This window comes from Plecotus auritus, assembly GCF_963455305.1.
Source record: "Plecotus auritus genome assembly, chromosome: 6".
Classification (NCBI taxonomy): domain Eukaryota; kingdom Metazoa; phylum Chordata; class Mammalia; order Chiroptera; family Vespertilionidae; genus Plecotus; species Plecotus auritus.
Genome location: NC_137773.1, coordinates 100,566,163 through 100,585,314, shown reverse-complemented (window position 1 = coordinate 100,585,314; position 19,152 = coordinate 100,566,163). Strand labels below are relative to the sequence as shown.

The 19,152-nt window shown below is 46.0% G+C and overlaps 1 protein-coding gene across 8 annotated transcripts in view; it reads right to left on the bottom strand.

Moving 5' to 3' along the window:
• SLC39A14 (solute carrier family 39 member 14) overlaps nt 1-16,855 on the bottom strand; it is a 54,278-nt gene extending 37,423 nt beyond the window's left edge. For 3 of the 8 annotated variants that reach the window (XM_080676560.1, XM_080676562.1, XM_080676566.1), the window contains exons 1-2: nt 16,697-16,853; nt 16,197-16,244 (exon numbers count right to left, since the gene is read on the bottom strand). The gene's annotated coding sequence lies outside the window, so the exon portion shown is untranslated. Of the gene's footprint in view, nt 1-16,196; nt 16,245-16,696 lie in introns of all 8 variants that reach the window. The other 5 variants (XM_080676559.1, XM_080676561.1, XM_080676565.1 and 2 more) reach the window with 3 other exon arrangements.
• Nucleotides 16,856-19,152: the final 2,297 nt, after the last annotated feature.

Genomic DNA, 19,152 nt, shown 5'->3' with positions numbered 1-19,152 from the left:
TATTAAATTAAAAAAAATACATTTACTAAGAACTTACTATACAATTTGCTAAACTATCCTTCTGAAGATTCAATAATTTAATAATCCTACTATCTGTGTATAAGTGTGGTAGGCAGTTAGTCAGACGTGAGCAGAGCAAGGACGATGGGCTAGATATAGAAAGTCACCAGGATGGAAAGCCCCCGGTGCCTAGCAAAGGGCTGGTGTAGGGTGGGACCTTGCCCCCAGGGTGACTTTTCCTCCCCTAGCACACAGCTGGTCATTTGGTTTGGACCCCTGATGTTTCCTCCTTAGAGGTAACATCTAGGCCTCAGTTGTATTTCAGCTCCAAGCCCAGAAAAGCAACAAAACCAGACAAGTGGACTGCATGGATGACCTGCATTATATAATGACTAGAGGCCTGATACACGAAATTAGTGCATTGGAGGGGGTTGTCCCTCAACCCAGCCTGCACCCTCTCCAATCTGGGACCCCTCAGAGGATGTCCGACTGCCAGTTTAAGCCTGAAACCACAGGCAGTCGGACATCCCTCTCACAATCCAAGACTGCTGGCTCCCAACTGCTCACGTGCCTGCCAGCCTGATCACCCCCTAACCACTCTCCTGCCAGCCTGATCAACGCCTAACTGCTCCCCTGCCGGCCTGGTCACCCCCCACTGCCCTCCCCTGCTGGCCTTTCCTCCCAACTGCCTTCCCCTGCCGGCCTGATCGCCCACAACTACCCTCCCCTGCCACACATCTCGTGGCGGCCATCTTTGACCACATGGGGGTGGCCATCTTGTGCGAGGGCATGAGGGTCAATTTGCATATCACCTCTTTATTAGATACGATTCCCTGCCCTGAACCAAGCAACCAATCAGGAGAGACCCAGATTCAGAAAAGACACACCTGGAAAGCTGCTGAATATTCAATTACTATCTCCCCCTGGGACCTCCGCTGAAATCTCCACCCTTAAAACCCTTAGGACAGAGGACCCACTGGCTCCCTCCCAGAAACACCACTCCCCACCCCACCCCCATCTCTGCCTTCCCAACCCCTCCCCCTTCCCCCAAGGGCATGACCATTACTTCCCTCACTCCCAAGCTCCGAGAGCCTTCCTTGACTTCTATAACTTGTTTCCTAAGCCCATTTCTTGTAGGAATTACTTTTTCTACCTCTGTGATTTTGTAAATAAATATTCTCTTATAGTTTGGGTCTTGGCTCTGAATTCTTTCCTAGCCAGAACCCAAGGTCCAGTGTGACCCCACCAGCCTAACACCTGGTGCAGTTCCCGCCGCCTACACCTTAAGGACACCTGTTGTATAAGATTTTCACCCATGCTGAGTATTAAAATAGTATTCCATGTTTGCCGAATTGGATCAAAATCATTCTTATGATCTCTTCATTTTCACTTCTTTGATTACCAGTGTGGCTCATCACATTTTCAGGTTTACTAACATTTATATTTCTTCTTCACACATTGCCTGTTACCATCGTTTGCCCATTTTTGCTGTCATACATTCATCTTTTTTCTTATTGGTGTATGTAAGAGTTCACTCTATGGACTAATAACATATTCACCTTTTGTCACATATTACAAATATCTTCCTAATTGTCTGCCTTTTAATTTTGTTAATTGATATTGTGGACTGAAAGGCGGTCACATGCTAACCTGACAAGCACAGGGAAGGCCTATGTGGCAACTTTGCAAACTCAGAGACCTAAAATAACCACAAAGGGTTATTTTAAAATTAAAACTTTAAAAAAAAAAAAAAACTTTTTTTTTAAACTGAAATTAAAACTTTTTTTTAATTTAATAAATCTTTATTGCTCAGATTATTACAATTGTTCCTCTTTTTTCCCCCATAGATCCCCTCCACCCGGTTCCCACCCCACCCTCTGCCCTTACCCCCTCATCCCCCACTGTCCTCATCCATAGGTGTACGATTTTTGTCCAGTCTCTTCCCACACCCTCCACACCCCTTTCCCCCCCGAGAATTGTCAGTCCACTCCCTTTCTATGCCCCTGATTCTATTATATTCACCAGTTTATTCTGTTCCTCAGATTTTTTATTCACTTGATTTTTAGATTCACTTGTTGATAGATATTTGTTGTTCATAATTTTTATCTTTACCTTTTTCTTCTTCTTCCTCTTCTTAAAGAATACCTTTCAGCATTTCATATAATACTGGTTTGGTGGTGAACTCCTTTAGCTTTTTCTTATCTGTGAAGCTCTTTATCTGACCTTCAATTCTGAATGATAGCTTTGCTAGGTAAAGTAATCTTGGTTGTAGGTTCTTGCTATTCATCACTTTGAATATTTCTTGCCACTCCCGTCTGGCCTGCATAGTTTCTGTTGAGAAATCAGCTGATAGTCGTATGGGTGCTCCCTTGTAGGTAACTAACTGTTTTTCTCTTGCTGCTTTTAATATTCTCTCCTTGTCTTTTGCTCTTGGCATTTTAATTATGATGTGTCTTGGTGTGGTCTTCTTTGGATTCCTTTTGTTTGGGGTTCTGTGTGCTTCCTGGACTTGTAAGTCTATTTCTTTCATCAGGTGTGGGAAGTTTTCAGTCATTATTTCCTCAAATAGGTTTTCAGTATCTTGCTCTCTCTCTTCTTCTGGCACCCCCATAATTCAGATGTTGGTAGCTTGAAGTTGTCCCAGAGGCTCCTTACACTATCTTCATATTTTTGGATTCTTTTTTTCTTTTTGCTTTTCTGGTTGAGTGTTTTTTGCTTCTTTGTATTTCAACTCTTTGACTTGATTCTTGCGTTCCTCCAGTCTGCTGTTGGGTCTCTGTATAATATTTTTTATTTCAGTTAGTGTATGCTTAATTTCTAGTTGGTCCTTTTTCATATCCTCGAGGGTCTCGCTAAATTTATCGGCCTTTTCTAGAAAATTCTTGAAAAGCCTTATAACTGTGGTTTTGAACTCTATATCCAGTCGTTTGCTTTCCTCCATTTCTTTCGTTTGTGATCTGTTTCTTTGTCTCCGCATTTTGGCTTCCCTGAGTTGATAAAGTGGCTTTGCATGCTAGGTGTCCTATATGGCCCAGTGGCTCAGCCTCCCCAGTTACCTGAGGTGGACACTCATGGTTCACTCCTTTGTGGGCTGTATGCACAGTCTTGTTGTAGTTAAGCCTTGATTGTTGTTAGTATCACTGGGAGGAATTGACCTCCAGGCCAACTGGCTGTGAGGATCAGCTGTGTCTACGCTAGGAGAAGTTCGGTGCTGGAGACACCCTTATGAGACAAGACCTACAAAATCCTCTGTGCTCAGCTTGGATGGAGCAGACAGCATTGGTTTCCCGTCAGTCCTGCCCTAATAGGTCCCTGTATCTCAGTATCCCTCAGTAATCGCTGCAAGCACCTCTTAGAGAAAGCCGCCCTCGAGTTCCGCCCACTGCCAGACAGTCCAGTTTCTTTCCGAATGAGTCTGGGTCCCCAGAGTCTCACCCGGAACTGGAGTTCAGTGCAGTCGGGAGCTTTTGTCTCCCTCCCGCTTGAGAAAGCCAGCCGTGCACTCAGTTGCCCACCCTCTCCATGCGCGCGCCTCGGTACCGCTGCCTTTTGCAGCTCCTCTGAGTCTCAGTGTGCTTTTCTCTTTCCTGACAGTCCAGTTTCACCCCGTATGAGTCTGGGTCCCCAGAGTCTCGCCCGGAACTAGAGTTCAGCGCAGTTGGGAGCTTTTGTCTCCCTCCTGCTTGAGAAAGCCAGCCGCGCACTCAGTTGCCAGTCCTCTCCGCGTGCACGTCTCAGTACCTCTGCCTCCTGCAGCTCCTCTGAGTCTCAGTGTGCTTTTTTCTCTTTCCTTCTAGTTGTAGAATTTCCACTCAGCCAGCCTTCCTGTGGTTCTGGATGATGTCCGTTTTGTCTTTTAGTTGTAGTTTTGAAATTGTTGTGCGAGGCAGCAGTTTAGGTGTTTACCTATGCCGCCATCTTGGTTTCTCCTGAAATTAAAACTTTTTAATTAAAAAAGCAGTCATATCCTAAGCTAGAATCTTCCCTGACAAATGTCAATGTTTACCTTAACTGAGCCTGTCTATTGTATTTTAATTCTAGGATCACATACCTTTGAAATGTCAGGGTAACTTGCCTTTTTCCAGACCTCTCAGGGCTCCACCAATGCACGAGAGTGGAGACTACAAATCTTCACAGTTATTTTTACTGTGTTAATTGTTGACTGTTAATTATCCTGTACCCACCTATGGAAAAGATGTCTATGTCTATCATTTTTCTTTTTATTCAATCCCAGAGGTCCCTACTTTGCTTTCTCTCACCTCCCTAACCTGCCACCAATGAATTTCATATAACCCACTTAAGTCTTCTCTTTTGATTGTAATGTATAAAATAAGGTGCAAAACTGCCATTCTCTGGAGCATTTTCTCATTCTGTCAAGATGTTGCTTCCCGGCAATTGTCAACAGTTTGGCTCAAATAAACTCACAAAAATTCTGCACAGGTTTGAATGTTTCTTATGTGGACATAACCTTTTTAAAAGGTTAAAGTTAATATATCACACTTTTTGTTTAAGGTTTCTGCTTTTAGTAGCATGTCTGGAACATCCTTTCCCACCCTGAAATTATAGGAATACACACCTATATTTTCTTGCCTTTAAAAAATTAAAATTTCTAATTTGTCTAGAATTTAATTTTGGCATAGAGTGAGAAAGAGAATCTAACTTTTTAAATAACAGTTAGCCAATTATCTCAATATTGTTTAATGAATATCCATTTTCCTTGTAAACCTCAACCGTGGAGTCGATAGAAAGTTAGAAATTGAGGTAAAGTCAATATATCCTCTGCACAGAGAGGCCACAGGTGGCTGGTCTAGCTAATGACATGTAAGAGCACAGTGCGGGTGCCCTCTCTTTCACTTCCTCCTTCCTGCTCAAGTGCACAGGCCGGCAAGTAACAACCATGAGGTAAAAGTCCACTGTGCTGAGGATGGCAGAGCAGACAGATAACTGGAGAGAGCCTGGGTTCCTACAGGCATCACTGAGCAGGAACACGGTCTCCCAGGATGCTTTACTATCTGCCAATCAGCACTGGCTGAACGATGATATTATTTGCATCTAAACACCCGCTTGTAATACATCCATAATCCTTTTTTCCCCCTTAATTTTAGAAGAACTGCTAGGATTTACTGTTACTTGCCAGGCATTGTGCTAAGCCAGTGGTCGGCAAACTCATTAGTCAACAGAGCCAAATATCAACAGTACAACGATTGAATTTTCTTTTGAGAGCCAAATTTTTTAAACTTAAACTTCTTCTAACACCACTTCTTCAAAATAGACTCGCCCAGGCCGTGGTATTTTGTGGAAGAGCCACACTCAAGGGGCCAAAGAGCTGCACGTGGCTTGCGAGCCACAGTTTGCCGACCACGGTGCTAAGCGATTTGTTTTCATTATCTCATGTAATCTTCTCAACAAGACACATTTCACAGTACTTCTCCAATGATAAGTATCAATGACAGCTTTTCTGAGCAGAGAAAGACACTGGCTTACCTGTGCACCTCTATAAGACAACTCCCTATTTCAGAAACATTAAAACAACAAAAAGCATCTTAAAATTCAGCAAGCATTTTACAGATGAGGACACTAAGGCTAAATAGATTTGCTCAAAACCACACAATTAGTAAGAAATAATTCCATTATTGGTTGCTGAATTCCTACACATACTGAGGTCTTTTTTAGATGTTCCTATTCTGTTCCATTTACCTAACCCTGTGACAATGTCACTAATTTTTTTCTTCATTATTATTTTTTTCTGGTAAAGCAAGTCCAACTTCACTACTTTCTTTTTAAAATTGTTTTTGGCTATCCTTGTACATTTATTCTTGCAGGGGGGAAAAAAAAAACTTTTAAAATTATCTTACCAAGTCTCAATACTTCACTTTGGGAATTCATCCCAGGGGAATTATCCTGAGTGGGGGAATTCGGCTTTAAGGAATTGATGGAAATGTAGGCACAATAACAAATATCTATAGAGTGCCAGGGGAAAAGGCAATGAACAAAACAGACAAAAATCCCTACCCCATGGAGCGTGCAGTCTCAGTGCTCCTATTAGGGACATGTACAATAGAATGGGGTTGCTAAAATAAGGTAACTCATATGGCAAAGCTGTTTGAATACAGAGATTGAGAGTTTGGGCTCTGAGTGAGAGACCCCAGTGTGAATCCTGAATCCCCAATTCACCAGCTTCAAGGCGTGGGTCAAGTAACAACTTCAAGAAGACTTATTTTCCTAATTTAGAAAAATAAAGCTATCAATAGTCCCTCCTCACAACAGTTAAGAAAATTAAATGAGATACCAAATATAAATGCAGGGCCTGATGTACAGTAGTTGTTCAACAAATGCTAGTTATTTGGGAGAAGACAGAGAAAGACGTTCATATATTAACTGAAAAATGAGGGCTTACAAAACTATGTACATCTTTCCTTAAAATGTATACATTCATAGAAAAAGACTGAATATATATAACAAACTGTTAAACCCACTGGTGGGTTTAATGGTAACTTATCTTTTTACTTATCTGTATTTTCTCTCTCTTTTTTAAAATATGTTTTTATTGATTTCAGAGAGGAAGGGAGAGGGAGAGCGCAGTAGAAACATCAATAATGAGAGAGAGTCATTGATCAGCTGCCTGCTGCATGCCCCACACTGGGGATTGAGCCCGCAACCTGGGCATGTGCCTGGGCCAGGAACCGAACCTGGTTCATAGGTTGACGCTCAACCACTGAGCCATGCCAGCTGGGCCATCTCTATTTTCTATGGAATACTTTCAGGAAAGGGGAAAGGCTTAAAGATGACCATGTGGGAAGGCATGCTTCTCCCCTTTGTAAGATCTTTTAGAGTCTGGAGGTGGATTCCAGCACTAACCTGGCTGGTTAGTGTTCTGAATCAGAGCTACCTGGGGGAGGTCTAGTGTCTGCAAATCCAGTTCTGACAGATCAACCTTGCTCCTTTGGGCACTGGTCTGACATTTCAGGACTGCTGGACTAGACACGGACCACCTACGACATCCTGTGATTTATCTGAACTGTAAAGTCAACTCCGCCTCTCCCAGACCTCAGCCTGCCCAGCCTGCAGGGGAACTGACAATGAGAGCTCCTCCCACAGAGGCAAGTTGTTGGTATTGTGGAGTGTCTGGGTCCTAAGAACGCAGGGCCTCTGAAGCCAGCTTTATAATTTATACCCATTTGCTTCTCAGATCTGTGTCAACCTGAGAGGAGCAGGCAGCCTGAGGCTGGGCCCTCGGCTCAACATCAGCCAGGCCTGCTTTCTGCCTTAGGTTTAAAAATAAATCTTCTTTCCTGTGCAGCTCTGTGAACCAGAGTTTACAAAGGACATTCCTCCCATCCTGAAGGCAGTGGGTTGAATAACATCCCCCAAATCTATGTCCACCCAAAAGTGCAGAAGGTGACCTTTTGGGAAATAGGGTCTTTGCAGATATAATTAAGATACCAATGACTGGTATCTTTACATGAGAAAGGAGATTTGGACACAGACACTGAGAGAAGGCCACGTGAAGACGGCAGAGATGTGTGAGTGATGTTGTCACAAGCCAAGAAACAAAAACACCTGGGGCCACCAGAAGCTGGAAGGATTCTCCCTAGAACTTTGGGGGGAACGTGGCCTGGCTGACACCTTGATTTCACAAATCAAGTTTGTGACAATTTGTTAGGGCACGCCTAGGAAACTAATACCTTGTACCAGAATTTATAAGACCTTTTATCTCAGGCTCCCTCGCTATGGTCGGCAGAATTCCAAGATGACCCTCAATGACCCTCACCCTTGTGTGTGGGCAGGACCTGTAAATATGATATCACTCCTGTTATTGTATTATATTATGTAGGCAAAAGGGATTCCGCTGGGATTAGCTGACCAACTTAGCTGACCTGAAGATAGGGAAATTATCCTGCAATGGCCAGAACTGATCAGGTGAACCCTAAAAGGGACAGGCCCTTCCTGGCAAAGGGGATTTGAAGGATGAGAAGGATTCAACATGTGAGAGAGAGTACCTTCCAGTATGGAAGTGCAGCAGACACCAATTTAACCACGTGACTCAGGAAAACACCACCAGTAACATGACACTGACACCCTGACCTGATGCTCTGAAAAGGATGCAACGTCATGACTGTGATATTCTTGCCAACAATGCACAACCTCGTTCTAAGAAAGAAAGAGAGGAACTGTCACAGACTGGAGGAGACCAAAGGGAAATAATAACTAAATGCAATGCAGGATTGCAGATCAGATCCTGGAACAGAAAAAGGATATTCGTGAAAATATTGGTGAGATTTAAATAAGGCCTGTGAAATAAATAAATAAATAAATAAATAAATAAATAAATAAATAAATAAATAAGGCCTGTGGCTTGGCTAATGTGCCAATGTCGATTTCCTGTTCTTGGTAACTATCCTATGGGGTGAGGGATAAAAAGGCACTCTGCCATATATATATATATATTTTTTAATATATTTTATTGATTTTTTACAGAGAGGAAGGGAGAGGGATAGAGAGTTAGAAACATCGATGAGAGAGAAACATCGATCAGCTGCCTCCTACACACCCCCTACTGGGGACGTGCCTGCAACCAAGGTACATGCCCTTGACCGGAATCGAACCTGGGACCTTTCAGTCCGCAGGCTGACGCTCTATCCACTGAGCCAAACCGGTTTTGGCCCATATATTTTTTTTACAACTTTCCTTTAAGTCTAAAATTAGTCCCAAATAGAAAGGTTGAAATAAAAGGAAATGGTTAAGTAAATTAACAAAGGTTGCCTCAGGATTACAGACCTTTTCTCGCATGCATCTTTATGCTCATCTTTACAACAAGTATGCATTACTTTTGATAACCAGAGGCAGAGGTTGGAATAAGTGGACTAGTGCAAACGATGTTGGTTTGAGGCCAAAGAACTGTTCTAGCCAAGAGGAGGATGGACCCCAAGACAGAGGGCTGCTAAAACAGAGCAACAGTCTTTAATAGGGAAACAGAAACTATTGGTACCTTAGACCCCAGAGCCCTTTAAAGTTGCTGGACCCAAACTAAATTTCTAGCCACATCACTTGTCCCTCCATCAGCCACTCTGGCCTATATTGGCCACCCCTGCTCCAGGAACAAACATCGTTGTCATTCATTCGTTATTCACACAACTCTCCTTGCCAGGAATCCTCTCCTCCGTCTCTCCCCTAACTTGCCTTAATTCCACTTCCAGGAAGCCTTCCCAGACCACTGCCCCAATTGCCTCACCTGACCGCTCCCATCCCCCACCCTCCCCGCCACCCTCACCCTGCCTCCTTAAGTGTCTCTTAACTGCCTCACTCAGAGGAGCTTAAGGAATGCCACAAGCCGAAACCGGTTTGGCTCAGTGGATAGAGTGTCAGCCTGCGGACTGAAAGGTCCCAGGTTCGATTCCGGTCAAGGGCATGTGCCTTGCTTGCAGGCGCATCCCCAGTGGGGGATGTGCAGGAGGCGGCTGATCGATGTTTCTCTCTCATCGATGTTTCTAACTCTCTATCCCTCTCCTTCCCTCTCTGTAAAAAATCAATAAAATATATTAAAAACAAAAAAGGAATGCCACAAGATAGCATGTAACTTCCCATGTGTACTCAGCTCACCTCCACACATATCTTACCAGCATCTTTAGAAGAGCAACAATGTTAGTCTGTCTTCACGGAGTGGAAGCGCTCTTGTAGCTGAGTACCATGGGCTTGGACAATGCCTTCCAGCCCTCCTGCACATCCCTGCAGCACACAGGCCCCTTGGTCACAAGCTGAGGATTTACTGACCAGGAGTCTGTCGTGCCTATTCCCAAAATTCTTTATGCCACTTCTATTTGTTTTTATGACTGTAATTAAGTTAAACAGTAACTGAACTATAAATGCAGAGAGAAACAGCTTTGATTTCTACAGAAGTGAAGGAAGTGTTCTAGAACAGCAATTCTGAAATTGTGGCCTTGGAGGACACCTGGGCCACTGAGACCATTTCAGGAGGTCTGTGAGGTAAAAACTACTTTTCTTATAATATTAAGACGTTAAAAGCTTTCTCATTCTCATTTTTCAGAAGATACAGAAAGTGTGATCAATGTGTGCCAGGTAGTTTTCAGTTTTCTAGAAATTTCTAAGGTCAAGTTTAGAGTACAGATATATAGGCTTTCAGCCCTGGCTGGGTGGCTCAGTTGATTGGAGTCGTCCCAATGCACCAGGGTTGCGGGTTCGATCTCCAGTCAGAGCACATACAAGTAGCAACCAATAAATGCATAAACAGGTGGAACAACAATCGATGTTGATGTTTCTCTTTCTCTCAATTAAAAAAAAATCAATAAATATATACATTTTTAGAGATTATCTCATTTTGTTCAACTGAGTATTTACCATCAAACTTACATCATACCTTTATAATTTATCTAATTATCTACACTAATAAAAGCTAATATGCTAATTAGACCGGACGACCTTCCGGATGAAGCCGGGGCTTCGAGGGAAGCCCAGGTCCTGGGTGCTTGCTGGCAGCCAGAGGGAAGCCTGGGTCCTGGGTGCCAGAGGGAAGCCGGTGTCGGCGGGGGGGAGGGGGGAGAGGGAAGGGAAAGGAGGAGGTAGGAGGGGAGAGGGAAGGAAGGCCTACTCTTGCACGAATTTCGTGCTTTGGGCCTCTAGTCTAACAAATAATTATTTTCAAATCCTAAAGATATGTAAAAGTATAAAAACTTAATTTTGAAAGTTATTTTTCATAAAAATATGCTTTCTACGTTAACATGTAATGACCTATTTTTGTTATTTTAAATGAATAACTATTTTTAAACTTGTTTTAATTTTTAGCATGATAAATATCAATAGGTATAGCCAAATAAGCAAAAGACAGTATTAAGGAATCCTAGGATCAAAAAGTTTAAGAACTGCTCACCTAGAAAGATGTGTTACAAATGAAAAAAAAAATTAAATTAGGTGTGTGCATTAAAAAAGTAGAATTCTGTATGTGGACTGGTTTGCAAATGTCTTTTTAAAAAAAAATGAAAACTAATTAACAGATGTGTAAATCCTTTCCCCAGCAATTCTACTTCTGAGAATTTGTTCTATAGTCACATTTACACCATGTAGGAAATGCCATTTGTACAATTTTTCACTGCAGCATTGCACATAATGACAAAATACAGAAAACAACCCAAGTTGGGATGGGAGGGAGAACATACGCTGGTTAAAAATTTACTGTACTCCCATATTCTGGAATAATATGCAGTCACAATAAAAGAATGGTAAAAGTATTCTATGTGCTGATATGGAAAGATCTAATATAGTTGGTAGATGAAAAAACAAGATGCTAAACAATGTGTCTAAAATGCAAACTTATAGCATTTGTAAGATGTTTCACTGAATACTGAACACGTGTGACTTTTTAAAATTTGTGTTGCTTTTTTTTTATTCCTCATCCGAGGATGTGTTTATTGATTTTTAGAGAGAAATGGAGCGAGAAACAGAGAAACATTAATGTGAGAGAGAAACATCAATCAGCTGCCTCCCTTATGCCCTGACCGGTATCAAACCAACGGACCCACCCAGCCAGGGCACATGTGTGATTTTTAAAACTGTCTTTTTAGTTTTAGCCTTTTAATTTTCTTATTGTTGTTAATCCTCACCTGAGGATATTTTTCCCCCATTGATTTTTAGCAGAGAGAGAAACATCGATGTCTCACATAGGATGCCTTCCGCACGTGCCTGGACCAGCCCTGGGGATCAAGCCCTTGACCGGAATAGAACTCAGTCAGTATGAGGGCTGATGCTCTAACCACTAACCAAAACTGGCCAGGGCTAGCCTTTTGATTTTTGAGCTATCCTATCTAATAAAGAGGGAATATGCTAATTGACCATCACTCTGTCACAAAGATGCTGCACCCACAGCTGAGGCCAAGTTCCCATAAGGAGCCTTAACGAGCAATCAGCAGGGACCTGAGGCTACGCCCTCCCCAACCCCAGTGGGGCTTGACAGGGGACCTCAAGGTGCACTTCCTGTCCTGGTGCTGGGCTAGGGGACCTCAGGCTGCTCCCCCGCCCCAGCGCCAGGCCAGGGGACCTCAGGCCGTGCTCCCCACCCGGCTGGGCTTGACAGGGGACCTCAGGCCATGCCACCCCCCCCCCAGCAGGGCTTGACAGGGGACCTCAGGCTGTGCCTCTCACCCAGTGGGGCTTGACAGGGGACCTCAAGGTGCACCCCCAGTGCTGGGTCTGGGGAACTCAGGCCATGCTCCCCGCCCAGCGGGGCTTGACGGGGGACCTGAGGCTGCACCCCCCTCCTGGTGCTGGGCTTGGGGACCTGAGGCTGCGCCCCCCAGCCTGGTAGGGCTTAATGGGGGACCTCAGGCCATGGCCCCCACCCAGTGGGGCTTGACGGGGGACCTCAAGACACACCCCCCGCCCCAGTCTGGGGGACCTCAGGCCACGCCCCCTACCCGGTGGGGCTTGACAAGGGTGGGACTGGCTGGGTCTGGATCTAGCCCAGGGGCGGGCAAACTTTTTGACTTGAGGGCCACAATGGGTTCTTAAACTGGACCGGAGGGCCGGAACAAAAGCATGGATGGAGTGTTTGTGTGAACTAATATAAATTCAAAGTAAAGGAGCGGAGGGGAGAGCAAGAGAACCCTCCGCTCTTTTGGCTCCGCGGGCCGGATAGAACAGCCGAACGGGCCGGATCCAGCCCATGGGCTGTAGTTTGCCCATGGCTGATCTAGCCCAATGTGGGGAGCTGGCCGGGTCTGGGTCTCACGCGATTTTGAGGTGCATGTGGGTGGGCAGGGACTTGACTCTGGGTCCCGTGGTGCGCCCAGACTCTGACAGGAGGAAGGTTTTCATATACATTTTACTAATTTTCTTTCATCTCTGACACTTCTATTATAGAGAAAGGGCAAATAGCAATATTTAATTATTTCCTCTAATTAATCCCCTTTTAATGTGCACGAATTTCGTGCACCGGGCCACTAGTGTGAATATATGACCTGGTGAAAAACATGAAAAAAAAAAAAAAGAGAGAGAGAGAGAGAGAAATCCCAGGTAATACATGTGGTGTGATTTTGATATACAAACAATTTGCAAGTCTCATTAGGGGATGTAGAGACCCAAACAAAAGACCCTGGCCCAAATCAAAGCTTTGGCAAATAAAAATAAATGCATATGTTTTTAAGGTAAAATAAAATGTTTAAAACCTGGATTCTTTTTTTTTAATTCCCAACTTTTGGCTGTTCTTTTTTTTTTAATGTATATTTTTAAATTGGTTTTGAGAGAGGAAGGGAGAGGGAGAAAGAGAAACATCCATGTGAGAACAGAACATTGATCTGCTGCTTCCTGCCTGCCCCTTTCCCCGCCCCCGGAATCAAGCCAGCAACTTGGCATGTGCCCTAACGGAATCAAATCAGCAATCTTTCAGTATATGGGATGACACCCAACCAACTGAGCCACACTGGCCAGGGCTGATGTTCTTCATTAACTACTAATACTGAGTGCACTGACCAAGAGCCTTTAAGAACCCACTATTAATAAATTCAAGACAGTCATCTCATTCACCAAACCCCAGACTCTCCTGGGCCTGATGATGGAGAAAGGTTAGGAGGCCTGAGCAGGCAGTCAGATCTCCAGTTTCCAAAGCAAGGAATTTGGTTTCCCATGGCTAGTCATGCCAGGCTCTCTCAAGCTGATTCTGTGGCTGCCCTTCCTCCCACCTCTGTGGGAGTCCCAGAGGGCCCAGTGGGGGCTCTGCCTCTGCATCTCATCGGGGCCCAACAAAGGATCCCCTCTGGGAGTCTCCATAGCTACAGTAAGAGTGGGAATGGGGCAGCTCGGGCTTGGAGACCTTGTGGTGAGGCTGCCCTGCTTGTCCCCTGGGACAGCACGAGGCCCCTGGCTGGCAGCAGACTCTGGACTTCTTATCTGCTGGCATCCTGCCAGCCCACCAGCCTGGAGGTCAGAGAAGTCCTCTCTAGATATCTAATGAGTCCTGGCTGGGGCCCCACAGCATGACCCTTCCTCACCCACTTCCCACCCGCCCATGTCCCCAGGGAGTCAAAAAAGAGAAAGAAGTAGCGGACTTCTCCAGGACAAACTTCTCGCCACACAAGCAAAGTCCCTCACGCCTCCCCCCCGCCCCAAAATGAGCAGAGACAACTGGCTCCTTCCTTTTCACATTTTCAAGGAAAACACTAGTATTATCAGCAATTTCATCATCACATTTAGGAACAAAAATTGAACTTTTCTTTGGTCTTCACCATCAAGCCTCTTGGCTGCTTGCTAGCAATGTGACTTGGGACACCCATTAACCTCTCCAGATCCAGTTTCTTCCGTAGTAAAACAAAGGGGCTACACTTGAAGCTTCCCAAAGCCCCTCCAGTTCAACATCCTATAGTCTGTGGTTCTGCAAAATGTCCGAGCATTTTGATTTTTTTCAGGCATAAATGGGAACAGACTGAATTATTTTGGCAGAATGGGGAGAAGGTCCCCATTCCCAGACATATACAATCTATTCACAGCACTACTCATTAGATTCCAAGATGCTGTAAATACTTGCCATGGATTGAGGTTGCTCCTGGAATAGAGTGGAGTGTGAGCAGGTAAGGGAAGATGGAGGTGGGAAGGGTGTGAAAAGAGAACCAGTCCAGTGACTGATATATACTGCACACATGCACGCATGCGTGCACAGTCAGGCCTTCCTGCCTTTTTTTATCAGTCCCAAAGAGGTGTTTCCATTACCTGAAGAAATCAGAGAAGCTCCAAAAACTTAACGGTGGGAAAAGAAACTCTTTCCCTTTGCCCAGTGAATCCATGGAGCAATCCCTGGCCACAGAAAAGGGGACTACACAGAGAGTCAGGAAACTGCACACACTCCTAAAGTGGAGATGAACCAACCTTAAATCTGGGCTCACCCCACTCTTACAGCTTCTGGGACCCCTAAATAATCAAGTCCATCCCACAGAAATAATAATAATGATGATGATGATAAAGAGGAGAATATCTCTACTATGTTCCAGACACAATCACAACATGCTGCATGGTGATGAGAACAGGCCCAGAGATTACGTATTTCTCCCTGCTGGACAGTGAGGGGGCCAGGATTTGAACAGATTCATCTGGCTCAAAAGACAGCATTCTTCTGCTACCTGACACCACCTTTTAGCAAATTGCTCAAGTTCTCTGTGAACTTAATCGAACCCAACATTTGGACCTCTTCTTGTCTTGCTACCTCATTCTTCATGCATGTATGGATGTTCTTTCTGCCCTACAAGAGTGTGCAGGAGCTGGGCCTCAACTCTCTTTGCATCCTGTGGTGGCCAGTGCAGAGCCAACCACAGACTAGGCCCTGTGACTTCTTTACAGACTGAGGGATGAATGACCACTCGGAATCATGGGGCTTCTTCTTGCCCAAATGATAAGGCCAATCATTCTGTGTTTGGTGCCCTCTAGTCAACCTGCAAACCAATGACAGAAAGGGCAGCACCAGTCTATCTCCTGGTCTCCACAAATTTATTAAAACTCACCTCTGAGTCTCCAACAGACTGCTAAAAGTTATGATTCTGGACATTCTCTTGCTTCACCAAGCTCCTCTGTTTTTATGGTTCTTATTTTAAGAGGTAAGGATTGACGGATAAGAAACCACAGATCTAGTCAGACCTCAGCACTGACCTTTTCCCATGGACACAGGGCAAGTTAGGAGCAGAGCTGGGACAGAGGCCAGGTCAGCAAGGCCAGTCCCCACTGCACACTATCATTACCATGTCCAGCAGCCTGCCCACGTAGCCTGGGTTTCCTAAGGAAGAGTGACTATAGACAAACCCAAGCCCAGGGTGGCTCCAGAAGGAAGGGTCCGGTCAAAGCCACTCCCGCCTCCAACTTCCTTAGGCCCCTCACAAATCATGCACACAGTCCTCTTGAACACCCAGGCCCTGGCAGACACTAAATCCTCAAAACTGTAACCACAGTCCAGAGCTGAGGATATTTTCTTGGCTTAACTGACCTCAGGATCACAAGATGAAAATGCTTGGATGGCTATTTTGTCTTATTGCCCTAAACCACCAAGAGAGGGCAGCCTAAACCAGACCACCTAAGTTGGTCGGTAGCGACCAAATATAGCTAAAAAGCCATGCCCTCTGGGCAAGCCAGGTCGGAGTTGGCTTAGTCCCTCCTTTGCCATTCTCCATCTCCTGCTACCGACCAGCCCGAAGATTTGGGTCATTTACCTTCAGCTGGGACACGGTCTGGCCGAGGTGAGGTGGGGTCCACCGTTGCTGGAAAGCAAAGTACGGACACCAGTGACCCTTCCGGGCCGCCCCAAGAGCTGCCCACCAGATTTGGCCATCTCCTCCCCACTTTTTCTGTCCTCGCGTCGGTGAGCTCCAGGAAGCCTTCCTGAGCCTCCAGCGCGGCTCTCCACATTCTGGGCACCTTCTCTGACTCCCACATCCTGCGCTCTCCAGCCCATCGGACCGCACCTGCCATCTCCCTTTCCTCTCCTAGTAACCTCACGAGGCACCTCGGCCAGGTGTCGCCTCCATCCAGCGTCCGGGCCCGTGTGCGGATCCTCCGGAGCGACTCTCCAGTCCAGCCCGAGGCTTCAGGGACTGCAGCCGGGCCCCCACCCCCACCGGGTGACCAAAGCCTAGAGGCGCGCTGCTCCTCGGGGTGCTGCCGCATCCCGCCGGGCCCGCACGGCCCCGCCCGCGCACCCTCCGCCCCTCACCTGAAGCTGGGGCGGACGCCACCGGGTTCGTGCAAATTCACAAGCCGGGTCCTCAGCGGCCTGAAGCGGCAGCGGAAGCGGCGGCGGCGACAGCAGCTCTGCCCCGGAGTCCCCGCAAGGAGACCGCGTGTCCTCTCCCCCCTGCCTGCGTCCGTCCCCCCCACGCCGCGCATGCCCGCTATATAGCCTGCGCGTCAGTCTGGCCCCGCCCCCGCCCCCGCCCCGCCCCGCCCCGCGCTCCCCGGGGCCTGCCACGTGGGGCCGGCGCCTGCCCGAGGGCTACGTGCTGGAGCTGCCAGCCAGCTGCGGGCTAGACCGGGGCCCGCATCGGCCTTGCCCCGGGCGAGCCAGCGCCCTGCTGCGCCTCGAGGCCCTAACCTGAGACCTTAGCTCGCCCAGATCCTACCTCACATCTTAGCTCCATTGGGGTCATCTTCTAATGCTTCATTCCCTGCTTTTCCCTGCGGCCGCACGGGCTCCTCCTTCCTCTGGAAGCCTCCCATTAAGACTTCCTCGCCACCCCCACCCCCTTACGTGGAAAGCTCTCACAACCGGCCCTCCATCCTCTAGGAGTAAGGCTGCTCCTCACCTGACATGTATATGTGTATTTTAACACATCTAATTAATATAAAAAGCTTCTCTCTCCCCTCCCCAACTCAATTCTGAAATATACCCCAGAAAGGGACGCACCCAGACTGTTTCTTCTGTCAATTTCCCACCAGCCAAAAGAACAAAAATTTCCTGTTCACATGCCAAATAAACTATATTGCACTCACTTTTCTCAGTGTCACCACTCCCCCAAATGATCAGGCTCTCTAAGGAGCCAGATTTCTTAACCCAAAGCCGGGAAAAATGTTGATTTTTGTGTGAGGACTGTTTTAGGAATCTCTTGGTAGTGCGATAGTCCTATTGAGATGGATATCAGGCCTCGGAAATGCTAATTTCTTGAGAAAATAAGCCACCCATTAAACTATCACTGTCCTGTTGTTCTGGACATCACTATTACTTCCTCTACTGCTAAACCAGCTGCCACCTGTGTCTAGGCGACCAAAAAGAGGGGCCTTTTGGCAGAACTGTGGCTACTGAGTACCCACATCCCTGTTCTAGCTCAGTGACTGGTGCCAGCCAGTCTGCATTTGCACAGGGAACGGGTACCACATCCCACTGTGCAGGTCCTAGAGAGAGGACCTTCAGGATAGCAGCACGAATGGGAAGGAAAACAGACAATCTCTGGAGCAGCTGACAGGAAGAATCAGGCTGGATGGCAGCTTGTCCCTCAGGACTGGGTAGAGAGGGGGAAAGAATGCATGAAGCAAAGCCAGAACAGGCAGATTGTTTATGCCACTCTTGAAGAGACTAGCTAAGCCCTGGGTTTTTCTAAAATTCAATTACCCTCACCCTGCAATTACAGAGCTCCAGTGGGTAAGGGATGGAGTAATGTTACTCTCATTTTCCAAGCGATTTCAAAATAATATTATCTCTTGCAGAATTTCCCTCAGAGCCCTGTCATCTTTGTAATAACCCTTTATATTTGTGTTTCTTGGTTAAATGTGAAGTATTTTTCAGACATGTCATATTTGTGTTTTTGTTTGTTTTTTGTTTTTAATATATTTTATTGATTTTTTACAGAGAGGGAAGGAGACGGATAGAGAGTTAGAAACATTGATGAGAGAGAAACATCGATTCAGCTGCCTCTTGCACATTCCCTACTGGGTATGTGCCCGCAACCAAGGTACATGCCCTTGACCGGAATCGAACCTGGGACCCTTGAGTTCTCAGGCCGACGCTCTATCCACTGAGCCAAACCGGTTAGGGCTGTTTTTTAATTTTTAGGATTTTTTTAAATTTATTGATTGAGAGGAGAACATTGATTAGTTGTTCCACTTATTTATGCACTCATTGGTTGATTCTCATATGTGCCCTGACTAGGGATTGAACCTGCAACTTTAGCATATCCAGATGACACTCTAACCAACTGAGCTACCCAGCTAGGGGAATCCATTTGGGATTTTTTTTAAAAGAACAGTTTAGTGATTTTTAGAGAGAGAGGAAGGGAGAGGGAGAGAGAGAAACATCAATGTGAGAATGAAACATCCATGAATGCCTCCTGCACATCCCTACCCGGGATCCAGCCCAAAACCCAGGCATATGCCCAGACCCGGTAATTGAACCAGCAATCTGTACAGGACAATGCCCAACCAACTGAGCCACACTGGCCAGGGCCATTTGGGATTCTTTTTTTTTTTTTTAATATATTTTATTGATTTTTTTACAGAGAGGAAGGGAGAGGGATGAAGAGTTAGAAACATCGATGAGAGAGAAACATCGATCAGCTGCCTCCTGCACACCCCCTACTGGGTATGTGCTCGCAACCAAGGTACATGCCCTTGACCGGAATCGAACCTGGGACCCTTGAGTCCGCAGGCCCACGCTCTATCCACTGAGCCAAACCAGTT